Below are 6,969 nucleotides of genomic sequence, written 5' to 3' on the forward strand. Positions count from 1 at the left end.
TTATCTTGGTCCTTTTTCTTTCTCTTTGCTTTATTAAATAAAAGAAGAGGTCATTGTCCAACAAATAGCCTATAAAAATTGTTCTATTTGAAGTCAGAAATTTCAAGGATTGTTACAAAAGAATAAACTGTTTATTTATTTATTGCCCTTCAGAACAAAGAGATTTTTTTTTAAGTTGAAAGAATAACAATTGCCACCTTCCAGCTCGAGATCTTGTATGTCAAGTTTCAGCCCAGAGCAAATTTTTACAACAAGTTATAAACCCCCTGTAACAGAGGGGGTTTATTATAATGGAAGTGCTGACACAACCTTAACTATAGCGTTGTAAACAACTATGCTATAATATCCATTAAGCAGAAAGAAAAATAAGCTGGCTGATCAATAATTTATACAAAGAGTACCAACTGCAGACATAATAACTGTAATGTTTGCAAAGCAATCTCTCCGCTCTCCAGGCTTAACAGTAAACGCGAACTAGCAATGCTGTTAATTTCCAACTCCTACAGATAAGCATACAAACAAATTACTTAAAATTATATTTTGCTCAACATTTAGCATGCCTCGATGGGATAAAATAAAATTTAATTATGATGCAACTTGTGCTGGATGCAAAGCTGTTTTGTTTTCCAGCACATTTTATTATGAAAGGACATTCATTTGGAACATCAATTATGGGGAAATAGTGTGTTTCAGTGAGTTGACTTGGGTCAGGCAAGCTCTTCTAAGAGTTATTCAGACATGGAAACAGATTGACACTGTTTAACTTCAAAGAAAGTTACAGGGTTTTACAGAGTTACAACCTGAAATACAATCCTGCAAGCTCTGATCCAAGTCAACTGTCAGTAAAAACACACCTTGTCATTAGAGTTCATGGGAAAAAGACATTGGTTTGGAAAATGTGGCCATGATGAGCAACCAGTGAATCTTGGAGTGCTCAATTAATGGTAAGCCTCTTTTGCATGGGAGCTAGATGGGTCAGTTCTACCTGATAAATGTAGAGCATAAAATGTGAGCAGTATTTTCTTTTCTGGAAAATTTGAAAAATAGAATTTACTTTGAAAAATAGTATTCGTTACTGCTTTGCTTTTTATAGTGTTCACATAGGTGTGTCATGTTGATATTTTTGCTTTTGTTGATGAGTTTTAAAGCAGGAAAAGAGGATTTGAGAGGAGTCAAAGAAGGGAATAGAGTTGAAAGATACCAAAGTGCTCAGGATGTACATACTAGAGGTTGAACCAGACTGTACCTTTCTGAGGTTCACACGGCCATCAGTCTTTTTGTCTGTTCATTTCCTGGGGGTGTGTGGAACCCAGTAGAATGAAGAGACTTTGCTATCAGAGTTGTGAAATAGTGTATTACCCTGTGAGCAATTGCACTTAGAAAGGAACCAGTAATTTATATGAGAAGTGTTTAAGATTGCCTGCTCACCCAGTGATCCATGCCAGGTCAGTTCCAGTAATGCCAGAAAACAAAAGGAGGTGCACATCCCTGGGAAAGAGACACCTTATATGCCTTAAGAGCTCGTGAGGGGAAGCACTAAAATGCCATTTTCTCAAATGAACTGGTCATTACCATTTAAAATCCTGAGGGCTGTGAGACTGGGGAGGAGAGAAAGAATTTTTCTTTTGATTTAACAGGGCTCTGAAGTCCTAGTTTTTAAGGGGAAAGTATTTTGTTGTGATTGTCTCAGACCTATGCTTTAGCAAAGGTTAAATCCTGAGTCGGAGATGCATTTTTGAACAACGGAATGGAAAATGATGAACACAACTGCTCTGAGAATGTACCTGGCCATCTAAAAAAATAGCACAAATGAACTTATTTACAAAACAGAAATAGACTTACAGACATAGGAAGCAAAATTATGGTTACCAAAGGGGATGTGATGTGGGGTGCAGGGGGAGAGATAAATTAGGAGTTTGGGATTAACATACACACACGACTATATATAAAATAGGTACCCAACAAGGACTTACTGTATAGCACAGAGAAGTACACTCAATATCTTGTAATAACCTATAATGGAAAATAATCTGAAAAAGCACACACACACACATATATATATGTATGTATAACTGAATCACTTTGCTGTACACTTGAAACTATCACACACTGTAAATTAACTATACTTCAACTAGTAAAAATAAGACTTAGAAATTAACCATTTAAAAAATTACCAGTACAGAGAGTAATACAATGCTCTACTGATAATGTCTTCGCCAAGTTTGAAGTCATTGTTATTAATTTTTTACTTGAGTAGATTATCCCAGATCAACCCCTCACTCCACCAGTTTTCAGGACAGGACTGTGGGATACTAGCAGGGTGTTATATAAGAAACTACTTTCTGAGAATTCTTCACAGGCCTCTTTATTCTTGTTTAACATAATCAAAGTACAGACTGAGTGTACTCAGGGAAGGGGTTGCACTACTGGCATCCTCAGCCTCATGCTTTCCCCATATGTTGCAAAGTCATTTTAGTTTTTGAACCAGAGTTCAGTTCATTCACATGTCCAGCATAGCCCCACTTGTGTATTTAAAGAAAGAAATAAAGAAACCAACTATTTCCTGTATAAGTCAGATTTTATAATTTATTGATTTGTTCAAGATTCAGCACATCCAGGAATCTTTGCAGATAATAACTGTCACCATACATTCCGATGGGTAAGGCAATTATCTTAGGCTTTTCCACTTGTTGATATGTTTCTCTTCAGGTGGTCTCAAGTCATTTCCATTCCTTTCAGATAGAGAATGCTTAGCACTTGCTGGGTGCTCAGCAAAAGTTAGCTGGATAATTAAAACTGCTTCTACATTATTCCACCCATTTCCTTTGTCCCCAAATTGTATAAACTGCTCATTCCCCAAATAATATATCATTTGATTCAGACCAGGATATTGAAGGCTAACAACATTTTAGTTATGCTCATTTTTGTTCTGATACATAGCTAATTTAGGAAAATTCTCAAGGCAAAAATCTCGAGATACGAATAAATTGGGTTTCAAAGAGTTGGAAAAGAGAATTTTAGTCCTATAACAAAGGCTTGTATCTGGGACCCATAAAGAAAGAATCTTGTTAGTCATTCAAGGAACCATTGAGGAGTCTTCATCAAGACTGAAAATATAAGTGAAAGTATACTCTGAAGTGCTGCTACAGATGATGAGGAAAAGTATTTAAGTTTGTGTGTGAAAGAAACTCTACTTCCCAAATGTGAGTAAGCAGAGTGTGTATGCAAGAATTTGTATGGTTTTTTTTAACACTGCCATCACTTCAGTATTCATAACAAAGCTCATTTATTTGTGTACTGATTGTATACTGGTTGCTGAGGATGTAAAGAAGAAAAAGATATCCATTCTGATCAGAATTTCATATACATTATCTCAGTTGAGTCTTTTGACCATAACATCATTGAAATTTCGCATTAGGGGAGTCTGCAGATCATCTAATCCTTGGATTGCTGATTTCATTTGCTATTTCCCCTTCCAATGACCATGCTTGAAATCACAAATGGTTCTCTGCTTTTTCCCTCAGAGCTCAGAGGCAAGCTCAGAACATTCCCAGTCCGTTGCACTCATCTCTGATCTTGTAAAAGAGGAAATTAACAATTTGCAAAATATGAGAACTTCTCTTTATACTTGCAGGAGTTGAGGCCTAAAACAGGTATTAGATTCAAGTCCTCATTGATTTTCTTCCCCCTAGCTATCCTTGAAGGAGACTATTTTGACATCAGCAAAGGAAAATATTTTTTTTCATTTCATATGTAAGGGAACTGAGAAAATAATAGACTGACAGATTTGGATCTAGACTCATGTTTCTCTGCCTGTTTCTACCCCTGTATAATGCATTTCTACAAGGTCTAATAGAGCCACTAGATGTGTTCTCAGTGACTGCTTAGATGTATGTGCTTATGTACTACAATGCATCATGATTAGAAGGGAGAATTCTAAAACAAGAATTGGGGAAATAGTGTTATTTCAGGAAGAAGATTTTGAGATCTTGAGAAATACTTAACCAGTTTGTGACGTTAGAAAGTTAGTCAAACTGTAAAAACCCCTGGGGTTCCTTGACTTTTGTGACTACCCCTGGTTTCTTTAGGTTAGAACATGGCAGTATCCACCAATAAAAGTCACCTGTTGAAGTGTTTTGCAAAATCAGGCATCAAATCTGCAAGCGATCGTGTAAACACATTGCTTATCCGTAGTGCCTTACTAGCCTTGGTTTGCTTTTCCACAGAGGATTAGACAGCCTCTTTCTCCTATCCTTTTTTTAACCTGGTTTCAGAAAGTTCACTCTCTACTTCTTTTCCAAGAGATGATTCAGGGATCACTCACAAACAATTCCCAACAGAGCAATACCATGCCCTCCGGCTGCCCCATTTAAATTGTCTGAACTGCGTGGCTTTTTCATTTACTCTCCCTTTAGAGTGAAGCTGCAAAGTCAAGAAGACTTGAATGGCCTTGTGTCTTCAAAGAAACGCCTTGAGCTCTGGAATGTAACAGAATGGGAGACACCACTGAACACCAGGAAGTGTCAACAACGTGGCAGGAACTCCTGGGCAGGTGATTAGGGCCTTACTTTAGGTATTTTCTAGAACAAGGCCACCAACTCAGCTGAACAAGAAGATGGGTCTTTTTCCCACAGAAACTAATTTAACTGATTTTTGAAACACTTTGATAACAGTGTGTGCATACATTTAAGTACATACTTTCCAGGTTATTCTTTGTTATACTTTTATGTAAGTGATTTGATTGACAAATTACTGTTAATTATTACTAAAGAAGAATTAAAATTTCCAATAGTCTAAATTTTGATCCTAACAGAAAGCTTTGGATCTTGACCAGATAAGGCATTAAAAAAGACATAAGATCAAATTAATTTTAATAGCTAAAACTCATTTACACTTATTTGTAATCTATTTCAAGCTTAAGTTAAAGGAAAACTAAAATGTTCCTAAATACTATATGCCAAGAGTAGCATTTGGAAGTTTAATTACTTCTAGGCACAGAATATGAAAACACGGAATTAATAATTATAATTGATAAGCTTCATTGTAAATGTAATAGGTATTAGATGGTGCATTCAGTAACTAAACAAACAGCATTTTATATACAAATGTAAAGAAATAAACTCATGTCTTCAATGTTGCTTTTAATCTTAATATTTAGGAATAATCATCATCAGTTTCTTGATAAGTTTTCTTAGCCAAATGTCCTCATAAATCTGACTACCACTTATTGAATACCCAAAAGAAGCCTCCCAATCAGGAACTGTCATAGGTAAATATACAAAGTGATGTTTATACATGCTGGATTTATGTATGTTAATATGATTAGCCATCATGAGACATAAGATATTCAAAATCAACAACAAAGTAATGCTGTATTTGAAGTTCTCTAGATGTGAAAGGCACTTACTCTGGTCATTTTTAAAAATCATATTTTCTCTAAAAATGTACTTATATTTTTATAGTTTGATAATCTCTTATTATAACATGATCAATAAAATATCTTTTCACAGTTGTTTAGATACACTGAAACAGTTTCAAGGAATTTCTTTACAGCACACACACATTCTCCCACATGTCTATTTTCAGAGTTTTCAAAATGGCAATTACTTCTTTAGATTTATAGCCTATAACTCATAGTACTTTTGGTATCCAAAAGTTTTTTACTTTTCGCTTCCATTTAAGTAATTTCAGTCTAAAAGCACTTAACAATCATAATAACACGGCAAAAGTTTGTTTTGTAAACACTTTATTATCAGCCTTTGTTTTCTGATATAATGCTTTAAAAATATCTTCTGTTGTATAAAGGACATTTTTGCAAAAAGGCAGCTCAAAACTTGTCCTTCCCTTCCTTTCATTGATCTGTTGCCTCTGAGGTAATATGAACAGCTATCTCCAGCTCTCCCACAGGCAAGCTGAACATAATAATAAGTTAGTGTTACAGGCCCATATCTATGAATGATTATACAGGGTGCCAGTTCTTTTCCATTAAAGATAAGGTAACAAAGATACTATAGAGAAGAAAACTGGTTAGCACAAACAAGGGAGTGCTTCTGACTTTAAGATTTTGTTATTTCTCTGGTAACCATTGAGTTTCTCTTGCAGTTGGGTTTCCAATAAGGTGAAGGTGCCCTCTGTAGGAGACTCCCAGTAAATGCCGCTTCTCTATACTTGGTTGACGACATACAAGTTGTTTTTTCCCTCTTCTCCAATTTATAAACAAACAAACAAACACAGTATTCTGTGTTATCAAGTTTGAACTCTTAGAGGGAAATGAGTATAAAGCCTGCAATCAGCTATGCAAATCTAGTGCATTTTCTTAATGAGAGAAATTGAACACTAAGAAAGCTGTACAGCACATTGGTGTTTGATATTTACTGACATTGTGGTATGTAATAGAATGGATACTATAAACTCAGAGGAGTTGCTGAAAGCAGAAAGACAGAAGGTCTTTCTTGGCATAGTTGAGTGAATAGTGGATCTAAACAGAAGAATCCACATGTGGAAAGACACATTCCCCACTTAATAAATACACCTCCCCAAAAGGTCTTCTTATATTCCCTTCTTATAAAGGTTACCATAATGCAGATTCATTATCAGTCCCACTGGGTAGCATATAGCTCAGTAAGAAATTGCTTTTGTTAGCATGCTCCTAGAAAGAGATTAGCTGTTTCACTGGATCTCTTGGGGCTCTTTGAAATTTTGGGAATTCTCTCTGTAATTTAAAATGGAAGTTAAAGCCAATATGAATAGACTAGGGAAAATCTCACAAATTAAACCTCTCCATCTGGAAGTTTCTTCATCACTCATTGCAAAAGTACACGCTGAACTCACTTTTGGTACAGGTAGGAGAGATTTCATCAGCGATGAAGCAATTACATGTCTACTAATGCTTTAAGAATTATGCATTTTGGTTACAAAGAAAAAAACCGAAAATTTAAATTCAGAACAGCAACTTGGATTTAATTTTTG

The sequence above is a fragment of the Mesoplodon bidens genome, assembly GCF_964165515.1.
Source record: "Mesoplodon bidens genome assembly, chromosome: 17".
NCBI lineage: Eukaryota > Metazoa > Chordata > Mammalia > Artiodactyla > Ziphiidae > Mesoplodon > Mesoplodon bidens.